The sequence below is a fragment of the Xenopus laevis genome, chromosome 2S (genome assembly GCF_017654675.1).
Source record: "Xenopus laevis strain J_2021 chromosome 2S, Xenopus_laevis_v10.1, whole genome shotgun sequence".
Lineage (NCBI taxonomy): Eukaryota > Metazoa > Chordata > Amphibia > Anura > Pipidae > Xenopus > Xenopus laevis.
The window spans coordinates 66,070,465-66,085,519 of NC_054374.1; positions in this window are offsets into that span (position 1 = coordinate 66,070,465).

The following is a 15,055-nucleotide window of genomic DNA, read 5'->3' on the forward strand; positions in this document are numbered from 1 at the left end:
CCCTGTGATTGATGAAGTTTTTTTTTGGTGCACTGTTAAATTAGTTTATTTTAATATGTTTATTTTAATCCATCTTTTTAAGTCCAATTTCTACACAGCCATTACATATTTGTTTTACAAAATGTTTGGTTCATAAAAGAAACATGTCTGTTTTGGGCAGGGTACATCCTTCCTCTCCGATTATCTTAATATGATTTAGGGGCAGATTTATCAAGGGTCGAAGTGAATTCGAGGGAATTTTCTACCTAAAAAAATTCGAAATTCGAAGAAATTTTTTGGATACTTCGACCATTAAATAGGATACTATGACTTCGAATTTACTTCGAATTCGATTCGAAGTCTAAGTTTTTTTTACCGAATTTGACCGGTTTGCGGTCGAAGTAAAATTGTTCGATCGATCACTGAAATCATTCGATCGGATGATTTTACTTTGATTGCAAAACGGTCAAATTCGGTAAAAAAACTTCGATATTCGAAGTCGAAGTATAGCCATTCGATGGTTGAATTTCGAAGTATAATTCACTTCGAAATTCGACCTTTGATAAATCTGCCCCTTAATGTTGTTTACTTATACTTTATACGTTTAAGTTTCTCTTGCAAAATATGCTAATTATGCAAGGACTCCAGGATCAAGGTTGAACTTGATGGATGTGTGTATTTTTTCATCCTAACTTACTATGTAATTATGTATGTCACTTTCTCAAAACTTAACATCACATACATCGCCATGTTGTAATTTTTAACCTTTGAGTATACCAGCTCGCAACACTCCTGACAATGACTCTCTGTAAAGAAAATTACACCATTATATATCGACATATACTATACATTTATTAAAAAATAAACTATATACATATCTGAAATTGTTGCTTTAATCATGTCCCAGCTGCAGTTCAGCACAAACCCCTTTTTGCAGATAGCAATCCAATCCAAGGGCAAGGGATTGGGGACATGAAAGGTTCATTCAAGAAACAGCTATTTGGGGCTCAGGTGAGGGTAAAAGCGCAGTTCCTAGTCCCTAGAGTTTGTAAAGGGCCAGGCAAGCCACTCAAACTTTTTGAGTGTCCTTTTAAAAGAAAACTATACCCCCCCCAAACAATGTAGGTCTCTATAAAAAGATATTGCATAAAACAGCTCATATGTAAAACCCTGCTTCATGTAAATAAACCATTTTCGTTATAATATACTTTTTGTAGTAGTATGTGCCATTGGGTAATCATAAATAGAAAAATTGCCATTTTAAAAAACAAGGGCCGCCCCCTAAGATTCACGGTGCACACAAACAAACCATACTTGTTAGGTCACATGAGCCAATTAACAGACATAGTTCTGTCTTTTGCTTCCACACTTCTTCCTGTTACAGTTAGAGCTCTAGTATTTCTGGTCAGGTGATCACTGAGGCAGCACACAGACCATCACAAAATGGTGGTTCAAGGTAAGAGATGTAAAAGGTCAATCTTAACTTAAATATATATTCTAGTTTGGTAAGATGCTTTAATATGCCACTTTTATAGTTTATATCAAATTATTATTTGGGGGTATAGTTTTCCTTTAAGACATATAGGGCTACACCCTGTGTACAGGATCTGTGGCTGTTCCCATCCACAATGCAGCAGCTGATCAAAATACTTGCAAAAAAATGGAAATGTGGCACTCCAGTTAAAAAGAAAAGAGGGTTTATTGCAACAGGTCACAGACCAACATCACCTGATGCATTTCGGGTGCAACACCCTTAATGACCAAGGTCACAGTTCCATGATTAAGGGAGTTGTTCCCGAAACACGTTTTGGTGATGTTGGTCTCTGACCTGTTGCAATAAACCACCTTTTCTTTTTAACGGGAGTGCCTACTTTCCCTTTTTTTGCAAGTCTGATTACAGTGGGAACGCTGGTGGCTGAGCACCTGACAGAGCAGAATGGAGCTGTACTAATCACACACACAGGAGGTCAGTCTGGAGCAGCCATAACCCCCCCTTCTCTACTTTAACTGATCGAAATAGTTCACCTCTTCAACAGCTTCACCAGGTATTTGCTTCAGCACCTGATACCTCTGTGGTCTCCTCTTCTGCTCAAACTGAGCCCTGCCTGGAACTCCCTTTGGCACAGTCACAGTCTCCTGCACCACCGAGCGCTCAACCCAAAGGTCAGTTTTAGAAAAACAAAAAAGTTGCAACCCTACTCACAGATAATATCAGCCAATGTGCACACTCTTCCCACAGAACTGTGTGTCCGCATCAGCTATAACTTCTACCTCTCAATCTCAATTTAGTCACTGCACCTTTATGTAGATAAGCATTTATTACAAACTTTTTTTTGTTGATAAATATGTAGTTATGAAGCATTATAAATTTTGTGGCCCTGTTGGGATGTTGCATGAATTTGCACACAGACCTGAGCGTCCTAGGTTTTGGCAATCTCTCTCTCTTAAAAGCCGCAAAAGCTAGTGGCGGGGGAAGATCTATCCCTTAGATTGAAACCAAGGTTCAGGAGACACTGATTACAAGTAATGCTAATATGCAGAGAGGTAGAAGTCCTTTTATACTATGACCGGAGGTAAACAAGTTAGGGACCACTGTATGGGGTTTACATTGACGTGGTATGGTGGCTTATCAACTTTATGATCATAACTTTGTAACTAAAAACCCCTGTTTTTGTAAACACATGCACTTGCATATATACTGAATTACTTATGAGACAGGGGACCAGGGAATGTGCACTGATTATTTGGCCAAATCAGTAGCACTTCCATTGTACTTAAACATATTTTAACTTTTGCTCCCACAACCCTCTTTTTTTTGTATATCGTCTTAAGTCCTAAGTCAATGATAAGAACCCATGTAATATAGCCCTACCTTTAATGCTGTGCCATTAAAAACTTGAATAAACAAATTGCTGAATGCGTCTTAACAAAATAACCATCCACAAAAAAAACCCTTTTTATCAATAAATGCCTATTCATATACAGCCACACTATTCATAGCTTTTAAAAAGGCTTAACCCACATGTACCTGATCTCAGGTTCATTTTTTATTAAAAATGTTAAAATCGCCCCAATGTTTGTATTTTGTATCATCTTATCCCCCCCAATATAAAACCTTATAAATATGAATGTCAATGATTTACTGAATAGTTTGATACCCAATAGGTATATGATTACAACTATGTGGCATGCAGAAAAAAAAGTATCTTATGCATGCCATGTAAAATAACGTAGTAAGATGCCAATGGAGTAAAAAAGTATGAAGTGCTCAATCCAACAGTGGTGGGGTTCGCCAACTTCTAATCATTTGAAATGTAGTTAAACAAAATCCAATGGAGATCATGTACAGTAGGTACAGTTTCTGTGTAGTTTATTTAGTGATACATAGCACTGCGTGTTTCAGACCTCATGGGTCCTTTGTTTGGTGCAGTTTCCTCTGGTGCATCAGAAGTCTGAAACATGTAGTGCTATTTATCTCTAAATAAACTACACAGTCTCCATACATTTCATTAACATAATTTCCCTTTTTCTCTTTATAAATAAAACAGTACCTTGTATTTGATGCTCACTAACCTAAATGACTCCATATTGGTGGCAAAACAATCATACTAGGTAAACTCACTGGACATCAGGAGTGCCACTACTCTGGTACTATTTTATACTAGTACATGACTCCCCAAAAATGTTCTTACATTCACCAACCCTGGAATGCTGGAGGATTTGTGAGCAAGTGCAGTATATAAGGTGTTCATTCTCTACTTTTTTTGTGGTCTACAATGTTTTAGTTCATCTCTGTATCTTGATTTATCACTTCTTAAGGAGTTGCAGAATTGTGTGTTATCATTAAAGGGGTAGTTCACCCTTAACTTCTAGTATGATGTGGACTGTGATTTTTGCTGTTTACTATTGCTCTTCACTGGATTTTTTCTTGTTTTTTATTATTATTGAACTTTTTGTTTTGCACGTTTCCATTTTGAAATTTTAGCAGCTCTCTGCTTGCTAGGATCCAATTTACCCTAGCAAAAAAACAGTGACTTGAATGGGAGACTGGAAATATGAAAATTAGGTGGACTGAATAGAAAGATGAGCAATACAATGTAATACAAAAGCAATACAATGCAATAACAAAATAATTGTAGCCTCACAGGAGAACTATCCCTTTAGTACATCATGAGCTAAGCAGAAACTGGAGTTATGGGCTACGTGGAGAATGCCACAAGCTATACATTTGCTAGGTTGTTGAATTGCCTGTTCTTTATGATGCGCAAGTGCTAATTTCAATTTACAATGTAGATCGTATAGTTACAGTGCTACTATTCCACTCCACTCCCTGCCCTTTCTAACCTCCACACTACCCCCATAAAGTTTATATGTCATTTTATTATACTTCTGTTGTTTCCTAAGAATAAAACTGTAAAACTCTTTGTAAAACTAAATACATTCTTCAACAATTGTATTGGTTTAATTTAATGTTTAAATGTCTTTTAGCAGATTTAAAGTATGGTGATCCAAATTATGGAAAGGCCTTTTATCTGGGAAAACCCCCATGTTTCATGTATTCAGGATAACAGGTCCCAATCCTGTATTGCAAAAACATACTGCCATTTTATTTGTTGTTAAAGCTGGGAATAAGTAATTGGAATTTTTTTTCTGGAAAGTACATATTTTAAGAAATCCAAATGGGTAAATGTGTTTCTACTCCAAAGTTACAATTTGTTAAGCTACACGAAATGGTATTATTAACAACATATTATATTTTTAAAAATTGTCTCAAAGCTTACATTTTGCATCAGATATTCCCAGGGTATCCTTATGTACCAGCATAAAACATAATATACTGTATCTGAATGTCATACTGATAAAAAGTTTGATGCCCAGTATTAGCATTCATGGTCAAATATCTGTTAGCAGTGACTTTCAGAGTAACCAGTTGAATCAGCTAGGTGGGCAGCTGCCAAATTATGCCAGTTGATTTTCACACCAGATAATCCATGATCATCTTTATTTCTTATTTCCAGAAACATTCGAAGGCCCATTTTCCATTTTCTTGGCTGTGGCCATTAGAGCAGAGTTTATTTCCTTTTGGTGAGGGTCTTCAGTTGTCGAAATCTGGCAGGACCTCTGTAATGGTATGCTCTATACCCCCACAAAAGGTCTCAAGTGGGTGTCTAATAATACATATTGCATACAACAGTTAATCTGTAAAACCTTGCTTTGTCTAAATAAACCATTGTCATAAAAATATACTTTTTAGCAGTATGTACTAAATAGAAAATTGGCATTTTAAGAACTAAGGGCCACCCCAGGATCATGCGATTCATGTGCACACAAACTAACCATGGGCACACATACAAGCTAGGTCACATCAGTCAATTCATGGACAAAGTTTTGTGTTTAACTCCCACACTTCTTCCTGTTACGGTTAGAGCTGCAGTATTTCTGGCCAGGTGATCTTTGAGGCATACAAACTGCTATACAACTGGTATCTGACCCTATGCATTTCATGTTTAATTTGAAAATTACTTTTATTATACAGCTTTTTATGTCTGGGTGATAGGTCCACTTTAATGGATGCTTTCCGGATGTTATCTAGAATTGAATGTGATTAGCCAATGTCCAATAGGGCATTCAGTCTCTGTTCACATCACTCCATATATTTTGTTTTGTCCCATATGGTGTGTGAGTTCAGTCTGGCATATAGCCAGGTGATTTGCTTCCTGTGGTATGGCTGGAAGCATAAGTATTAAAAAAATTGTGTTTTATCTGTAAGCCTTGTCCAGCTTTCTTTAGATGAAGTGTTTAATTTGCATGTCTGAAATGCTCTCTGCAGGAGACTGACTTTTGTCAGTCTTCCCAAGTTGTAAGTGAGTCTAGTGGGCTGAGACTGCCAATGTCCAGAAAATTGATGGCAATCCACCAATCAAATGAGCATAAATCTAGGTTGGGGGGAAGTCAGTGTTATTGACTATTGGAGTAATAGCTGGGGGAAGGGTCTGAGCTAATCCAAGTATAATACTTAGCTCTGAGTCTGTCCCAGGGTCTGACTGTGTGCTTTAAACAGGGTTGTTATTAATAACTAGAGTTCCATAACAAAGCTCTTACTCACCCAACCTCTTACTAGGCTACTCTTCTGACCTGCTCCTCAGCTCTTCTCTCATTACCTCCGCACATGCTCACTTTCAAGACTTTGCAAAGGCTGCACCCCTTCTCTGGAATTCTCTCCCATGGTCTGTCCGACATTCTCCCAGCCTTTCTGCTTTCAAAAGATCTCTTAAAACATACTTGTTTAAAGAAGCCTACCCTCATTCTGTTTAGCTACCAAACGCAATAACATATGCTACACCTCTACCTTGTTTTTTGTTAATCTTGCCAATTCCCACACCTTGTGTCTCAATCCCTTCCCCTTTTAGATTGTAAACTCTTTTGCACAGGGCCTTTTGTATTTGTTACTGTTTTGTATGTTATACTGTATGTTATTTAATTCTGTATGTTCTTTGTGTATACATATTTATTTTACAGCACTGTAATTATAATAATAATAACAATAATAATAATATTAATAAAGGTAAGCAGTGTAATTTTACAATCTAGGATAGTCGTGCAGCTTTCCAATAATAGAGAAGATTAGTAAAATTCCAGTCACATGATAACAAGTTTGTTTACTCTAGTTGGTTATCAATCAAAAAACCTGAGTATCCACCTTTGTAGTGTATATATATTTTTATATATATATATATATATATATATATATATATATATATATATATATATATATATATATATATATATATATATATATATATATATACTGTATGTCCAAGGTGTTTACAGGTATGGAGAGTGTACAGAATAAGCATAGACTTTTTGGGCTTATAACCATTTTTATGGTGTGTAGCCTCCCCACATTAATGTAACCAGTTTTTTAATCATAGGGGGTATAGCTTTTGTTATACATGTCTTTTAACTAAAGGGTCAGCTGCATTCCCAAATATCTGATGCCTTATTTTTGCCATTTAAACCCAAAGTTTATCTCTAAGAGCTTTTTCTGCTTCTAAGGATATCAAAAAGGAATCGAGAAACTTTCAACATGGTGGAATAGGTGTGAAATCCTTCTAAAGCAATGGTGTTATCTCTCCCCATTATGAAGCACGCCTGATCTGGGTGGATACGTTTTTTCAGGGATCTTGGCACAGGGCAGTAGTTTTTACAACACTTTAAATCTTTAGGGGGTTTGAGCAAGACTAATATATTTGTTTTTGCATGTGTGGGAATAATGTAAAGTGTTTGTAATATAGCATTATTAACCTATCAGGCCCTGGGTCTTTCTATTCATCTGTCTATTCATAGTGATTTCTGCCTGTAGCATCTGAAAGTCATCTGTAGACAATATTGGAAGGGCACACATTTTCAAGTATGCCAGCATCAGAGTTGAAGATTTCTTATGCATTATTTAGCTAGTAGGGTATCCATCTTGTTTCCCTTTTTCCCATTGCAGTGGGAGACCTGGAGCGAAAATGGATGTAAGACATTACAAGGTGGCCTTTTGTTGGTGGAGGAGTCTGTTAGAGGCTTGATCTCCCTGCAGCGGACCAAGGTTGCTCAGGCTGTATCTGGATAAAGGGCTATTTTGTGTCTCTTCATCTCCAAGCTCTCCTGATGATAGAATGATAGAAGCTTTAATTTTGTAGTAATACATATATACTATAATGTCTCTTTGTTGCTTAGTTTGGACCTCAAGGCTCTGTTGGCTCTGTCCAAGGCTCTGTATCTTGCAGGGGCTCCTGTAACATGTGTGTCCATGATTAGGGCCTCCAGGTCAGTTACTATTTCAGGGATGCCTCCTAGTCAGATGTTATTCCTGCGGGATCAGTTCTCAGCATCCTCTTGGGAGAAACAACAATTGTCTTGGCTTATGCTTCCTTCTTAATCAACACATTTCTTATTGGTAGCTATCCTTATAAAACTGGAGCACTGGAGACCAAGGATAATACTGATATTAAGATAATGTGGCAAGCAAATATATGACATTTTAAGATTGTGTCTGTAACTCTAGCTACCCTTTTTTAAATTTTAAGATTGTGTCTGTAACTCTAGCTTCCCTTATAACATATTGACCAGTACAGAATGTTAGATGAAATTCACATAACTTTAGGGATATGGTGTATACATTTACACAGTAAACCACGTTTCCTCACATCCTAAATATAAATCTTCTAGACTGGGATCAATACCATGTGGCTTTTTTCCCCCCATACTTGACAACCCAATGCTTCACTTATAGGGGTAAATTTATCAGAGTGAAGTTCCACCACTAGAGTGAAATTCCGCAGCTCTCAATTCATTTCTATGGGATTTTGAAAGGCGTATTTATCAATGGGCCTTTTATACGCCTATAAAAATCCCATAGAAATGAATGGAGAGTGGCGGAATTTCACTCTAGTGGCGGAACTTCACTATTAACTAAACTCTTTTTTTTTTTTTTTAATATTTTACAATGTATGGGATTTGCATTGGACAATTATTTATCAACATTATTTTTGTAGCTGTTTAAAGATTTATTTTCCCTCAGGTTAGACTGAAATATTTATCTTAGGAACATTTAGAAAGATAAATAGAATAAAGTTCTTACAACTACAAATGATTTGATTTAGCCACCAAGGTTTATGATAAAAAAAAATCAAGACAAAACTGGCAATTGATTTGTGTTTGACCTTCAGAACAGTGTCAGACTGGCCCACCAGGATACCAGGAAAACTCCTCCTAAGCATTTGTAACAATTTCATGTCCATTCCTTAATTCTGTATGGCAACAAAGGGGCCAAATAGATGGAAAATAGAGTTTAGCATGTAAAGAAAAGTACTAAGAAAATAAAAAGGTTGAGTGATAAGTGGAGAATGGTCTGATAGTCTTAGGTTTTCTGGTGGGCCCCTGGCATCCCAGTCTGACACTGCCTCAGAATACAAAGGGTATTGTGGAAGCATGTCATAGTTAAATAAAGTAAATTAAATCATAATTCTAGTAAGACGGAGCTGGGCTAATTTGCTTAAAACATGCAAAAATGGATTGATCAATGCACATTAGCTAATCTCCGGGGTGGTTTAGCAGTTATATCGGTCAAAATATACCTTTGAATTAATAATGAATAAAAGGTCAAGCACTGAAGGGTTCTGTTCAAGGCAGCTTTTATAAAGATCAAAGAGCAATGTGGGACAGTGGGATGAGCTGTCAAAATTGGCTCTGACCTGCCAAAATGAGGGAAGTTGGGAATTATGCTATTAAATATTTTTTTGTCTACACACTTATGAGTTGTGATTGTGCTGTGGCTGTTTTAACCCAGCAAACTGATCCCAGCTACCTAATCCCTTACAAGCTATAGCTGCAACCCTATTATCCAGGATGGGCTGACCATAGATTTGACATCAAGGGTGCTTTAAAGTCAGAAAACCTCTGCTCAATAATAATAAATAGTAAGATTGTAACTGATGTTTACTAATAAAGCATAAACAGAAGAAAACAAAAACACAATACCTGTGTTGACTTTTTCAGTGCTTATATGGGAGCCATCATTAAAATTAGCCTGTACTCAGAAAAAAAATGACCAATGACCATCACAAATTTTAATTGTAAGTACCCTGAATATTTGTGAGGCACAGGCTTGATGTTGGTATTATATTGTACTCAAGCTTACTGGCTGCATCGTACATACAGTATTTATAGTTGAAGAAAAAAGGTTTGCTATCCTTGGCCAATTTACATATGTAAGTAGGATATGGCATGTTTAATGCAAATGTTAATGCCCAGTTATATTTTGTTTCACAAACAATTACTTGAGCAAAGTGCAAAGGTTTGGACAACATTTCACTGTGAAAAATTGTTTTTTGCAAAGACTAATGACCTTGTTAGGTCTTAATGGCCATTAGGGGGTTGAAGAGCTTTATAAAATCTCAATCCCCATCCCCAGATTTTGGGGTGTCACTTTAGGATTGGGCTATACAAAGATTAAAAAATCTTCCAGCTCCCAATTTTCACTGTCCATAATGAAGACATGGCAATTGTGAAAGCCAATGCAAGATCAGGAAGACAAAGAAAACACTCAGAATTGAAACTATACTGGCCAGAACAGCAAAGGCAGAGGCAAAGGTAAACAACATCAGACTGGCCAGCCGGGGCACCGGGAGAAAACCTGGTGAGAGCCAGTCCTGTTGGGCACATGGGAAGGCTGTGCATCAGCGATAATTGCCAGTGGTAATCACCACATAGTGGCAGTGGTAATTATCATGGGGGGAAGCGGTATGCCAGAAGCGCCAGAGTATTGGGGGGCAATGGGCTCATGTTTTCCTGTGGGCCCTGTCTCACGCAGTCTGATAAAATGGATATGTACATTAACCCGCCCCCATTACAAAGCTGCTTTAGAAAGAAATAAGAAGGTGAAACATTACATTTTACACTTCAATATTACAAAAATGGTCACAAATAGAAAATAGGAAGTAATTGGAAAAAGCCTTTATTTCTGGTGAACAATCTGAAACCAACTGAACTGAAAAATGTGCTGGAAGGAGAACGACCCCTTTAATGCTGAAGGGCTTTAACAATCCAGCACAAATACAATTGACCATTTATGTCATTAGTAGTCCAAGTGACTTTTTCTTAATCATCATTTATTTATCCTTTAAAATATAAGTACTTTATTCCTTATCCTTATGTCAGTGAGCAACTGACCTTTTTTGTTGCATGTCAGACTTCATTATAGTTATAGTTATTATTTCATTATGGATACAAATTATTAAGTATAATCCATAAAATGTAGCTATATAAGCCATTATTAATAACCGTCTAAATAATTGATAGGTAGGTATTACACAGTGTTCTACAGAACTCACATTGCAAGCAGGAAACCAATTAGATAATGGACTGTAATCTCCATGAGGCAGGGATAAAATTGGGAGAATTCCCCATGATATAGTGCTACATGTTTTTGTGCATATAATTCCTTTGGGTTCTGTGACACAGGGCCAGAACTAGGGGTAGGTACAAGAGACAAGTGCCTAGGGCGCAAAGGCACAGGGGCGCCAGGCACGTAACTCTTCTGATGCCTTCTCCTACTTCAGACCGCTATATTTAGAAGCTGAACTAGTTTGCGGTCTTCTGGCATGCGCATGAGCACTCGCCGTACTTCTGCACATGAATGAGTGGCAGGTGGGCAACGTAGTTGGCCGGGTTGCCTAGGGTGTCCGGCCGACTAGGCTCGGCACTGCTGTGACATTTACGTGGTCATGAAATAACTGTGTGCTTTGATCTATAAAAAAAAAAAATACACTTACCAATTATGGATTTACTTCATTTTGACTATGTTGTGCTCAGGTGTAAAACAGCCAGTTATCACTGTTTTGCATTGCTCCCTGTTTTGGTAATTTATACTAGTATGAATAAATACACATTGACATAACTCAGACACCAAGAGCAGAATATAAAGCAACACAATAAATCCAGCGCTAAACTAGGGGGGTTATTTACTAAGCTCCGAATACACGAAATCCCATTTTTTTTTTTTTTTTTTTTGTGTTATAATAGGCTTTTAAAACAATTCATTAAACCACAAGGGCTAAAAAGCCTGAATATAACACACGGCATCTCAAACCTGTCGAGGTTGCATAAAAGTCAATGGGAACAGTCCCATTGATTTTTGGTTGTGTCGGGGGTTTTGGGCAATTTCACAATGTTTTCGGAGCTTTCGGGTGAAAACTCTGAAAAATTCAGAGTTTTCGGGGGAAATTCACGAAAAAAATCTTGATAATCTTAGCTTTTCCCGCAAAGGTAATTTTCGGGAAAATGTGATAAATAAGCGTTAAAAACCCGAGCGGGTTAGATTGGAGTTTGTAGCAGCCAATATTGAGATAAATTCAGACCTTGATAAATAACCCCCTATGGGTTCCCAAGTAAATCCTGCATCTATTAGGCCAATTCCCGGTAACTTAATGTTAACAAAATAGATGGGATCCGCTCACCATTCCCATTTCATTGCCGGTTGCTTCCCACCCAGGACCTGGCGCTTATACTTTGGAGCGGTTAAATCTCTCCAAACTTGCAGAGTGCATAAATCATCTGTTAAGAATCTTACCCGGTTGGCGTTGTGACCCAGGTGCTGCCGCCCTGAGTCCGTCACTAAGAAGAACGTATCCACTGCACACACCGATCATTACAGCGGCCCACTCCAGGGTCTTATCAAAAGAATCACTTAATTCCACATTATAAGTAAAAATTTTTACTTTATTGATACATCTTAATACACCAGTAAAAACAGCATCTGAGGTCTGACGCGATATGTGTCCCTGGACACGAAACGCGTCAGACCTCGGCCACTGTAACGACCAAGAGCAGAATACCCTATTTCAATATTTATTATAAAATAATATATATAGGAAAATAAATACATGTGTACTGTCTGTTTAAAACCTGTAATAGGAGAATCATTATGCCAATGCATTGTCCTATCTCTCAGACCAAGAGGTTCTGGAACCCAAGGTAAGTAAGTATCTCTTGTGCAAACTTCCACTTGCCACCCTCCACTTGAATAATGTTGTATATGTGATATTTTTTTGGTGGAATTGTACTCTTCCTCTATTCTGCCCTAGACATGTGCCTTCTTTATCTCCTGGCCTGCTTTCTCGGTTATTAGAGGTGGCAGTGCCAGGCTAGGTCTGCATTGCCCCTCTCAGCTCACGTCAGCATGCAGATGAGCACAAACAAGAGGGTGCATGGGTGAGCAGGCATGTGTAGTTGCACTTTTACTTCAATAGCAGAACTCGCTCAAAACTTCAGGGAAGTAACATTTGCCAGACTAGGGGAAGGCACGTGCCTCTTCTGTCTCACCCTAGTTTTGGCCCTGAGAAGAGGAATAAAAGAAGAATATTCAAACATAATATCAGTAGTTTCTTATTTTATTTCAAAATTTCCTTAATAATATCTGACATTAAGCATGGTTGAACATTAGGCATGATTAGAATTACCTGGGGAGGAACTACAAAACATGATATAGAAACACGGTAAAGAAATAACCAACTCAGAATATAGGTCAGGTTTTATATTTCTAGTGCACAAGAGGCTCGTTCATTTGCAGTAAACATGAAAAAAAAGCAATAAAAAAACTAATTTCAAATTGTAAATAAAAATGAGTAAACAGAATTAAGAGTCGTTACCCATTTGATTTTTAACACAAGCTGTAAAATAAAAGCACTTCCTGAGACATTTGTTTTACTGCAATGATAATCACTTGCAAAGCATATTCTGGGAACATTACAAAAAAGTTGGAACTCTAAGGGGGTTATTTACTAAAATCCCAATTTTTCTCATTTTATTAAAACAACTTTGACCAGAATCCTATCCACAATTTTACCTTATTTATCAATAAAATAATTAAAAATAAATTGGTGAGGGGAAATAATAAAGTTGTGAAAATTGAAACTATGATTTTTTTTGGATTCTCGCCCAAAACCCACATTATATTGTACGAAACCCAGCGCAGATCAGATATCTTCCAATTGTAAATGGGACGTCTGCCATTGACTTCTACATGAGCTTGGCAGGTTTGAGATGGAGTATTTTTTATTCGGACTTTTAGCAGCCTCGGGTATAATAAATATTTAAAAATTCAAGGTTTTTTTTCCCACAAAAAAATTGTGTTTTCACCCTTTAAAACGCCAACCAGAAAAAATTGGACTTTAGTAAATAACCTCCTATGAGTCCATGATGAAAAAATATACTGTAGCTATCCAAAATATAAAAACTATAATAAAATACTTGGTCATCCATTTAATCAAATTTATAGTGGCCATACATGGGAGGATAATGGTCACTCAACCATTGATATGTCATATGCGATTAGGTATTCATATGATTGTCAATGTGGGCTGTACACAGGTCCGTGTAGGTCCTTTTGTGATCTGAACACTGGTCTAAAGGGTTAATGATTGGATCGGCAACAAATAAACAATCACAAAATATAAAAAGTTAATACTAACTGTAAATAGTCTCTCTGAAACTAGCCATTAATTCACAATCATTTTACAGTGTACCTTTTAGATTACTGATATATTATGTCTCCTATGAAGGCCTTGTAACCACTAATTTGATCATAACTCAAAATAGTGAATTCAATTATTAATCTATGCAGTGATCTAATGCAATACAAAAAAAACACTCATTATTTGAGGACAATTTAAACACTGGCACTTAAGAGGTAGTTATAGCCACGTACATGTTTGTCTTATAATACGTCTTTAAGTTCAGAAGATCATCTCAAATTTCCAGATTTAATAGGATTTCATGGCACATTAGGTTTTAGGCACAGAAGTTAAAGGAGAATTCAACCCGAAAGTTAAAAAAACTCTACCCCCCTACCCTACATAGACCCCCCTTAATCCCCCCCTAGCCTAAGTGTTACCCCGAGCAAATGCCCCTAACGTTTTACTTACCCCTCGGTGCAGATTTAGGCATCGGCGTTCACGGGGGCCATCTTCTTCTCTTCGGAATGAAATAGGCGTGGCGGCGCATGTGCAGTAGGAGCATTTTTTGTTTCGCAAAAACGACGCATGTGCCGAAACTCACGAAAATGACGAAGATTGCCGAAGAGAAGAAGAAGATGGCCCGTGAACTTCGATGCCAAAATCTGCACCGAGGGGTAAGTAAGACGTTAGTTTTAGCTGAATATGACACCCGTGAACTCCACTGGACAGAATCTGCAACGATGGTTAAGTAAAACATTAGGGGCATTTGCCCAGGGTAACACTTAGGCTGGGGGGGAGGAGGGAGGGGGGTCAATGTAGGGTAGAGGGGTAGGGTTTTTTTTCTGAATTCTCCTTTAAGGGAGTGGAGCTGGGAGAAAGATGTTTGAGCTACTATAAATAAGGTGGGAATGAAGGATCATTGAGCACTGAGGATATTTTGACCTTGCTTGCCTATTTCTGACCATGTTAAAAGCTCTTTTAACCAGTGTCGGACTGGGACACCAGGGGCCCACCCAAAAAACCTAGACCAGGGGCCCACCTAAAAGTCTTAGACCAGGGGACCACTCTCACTA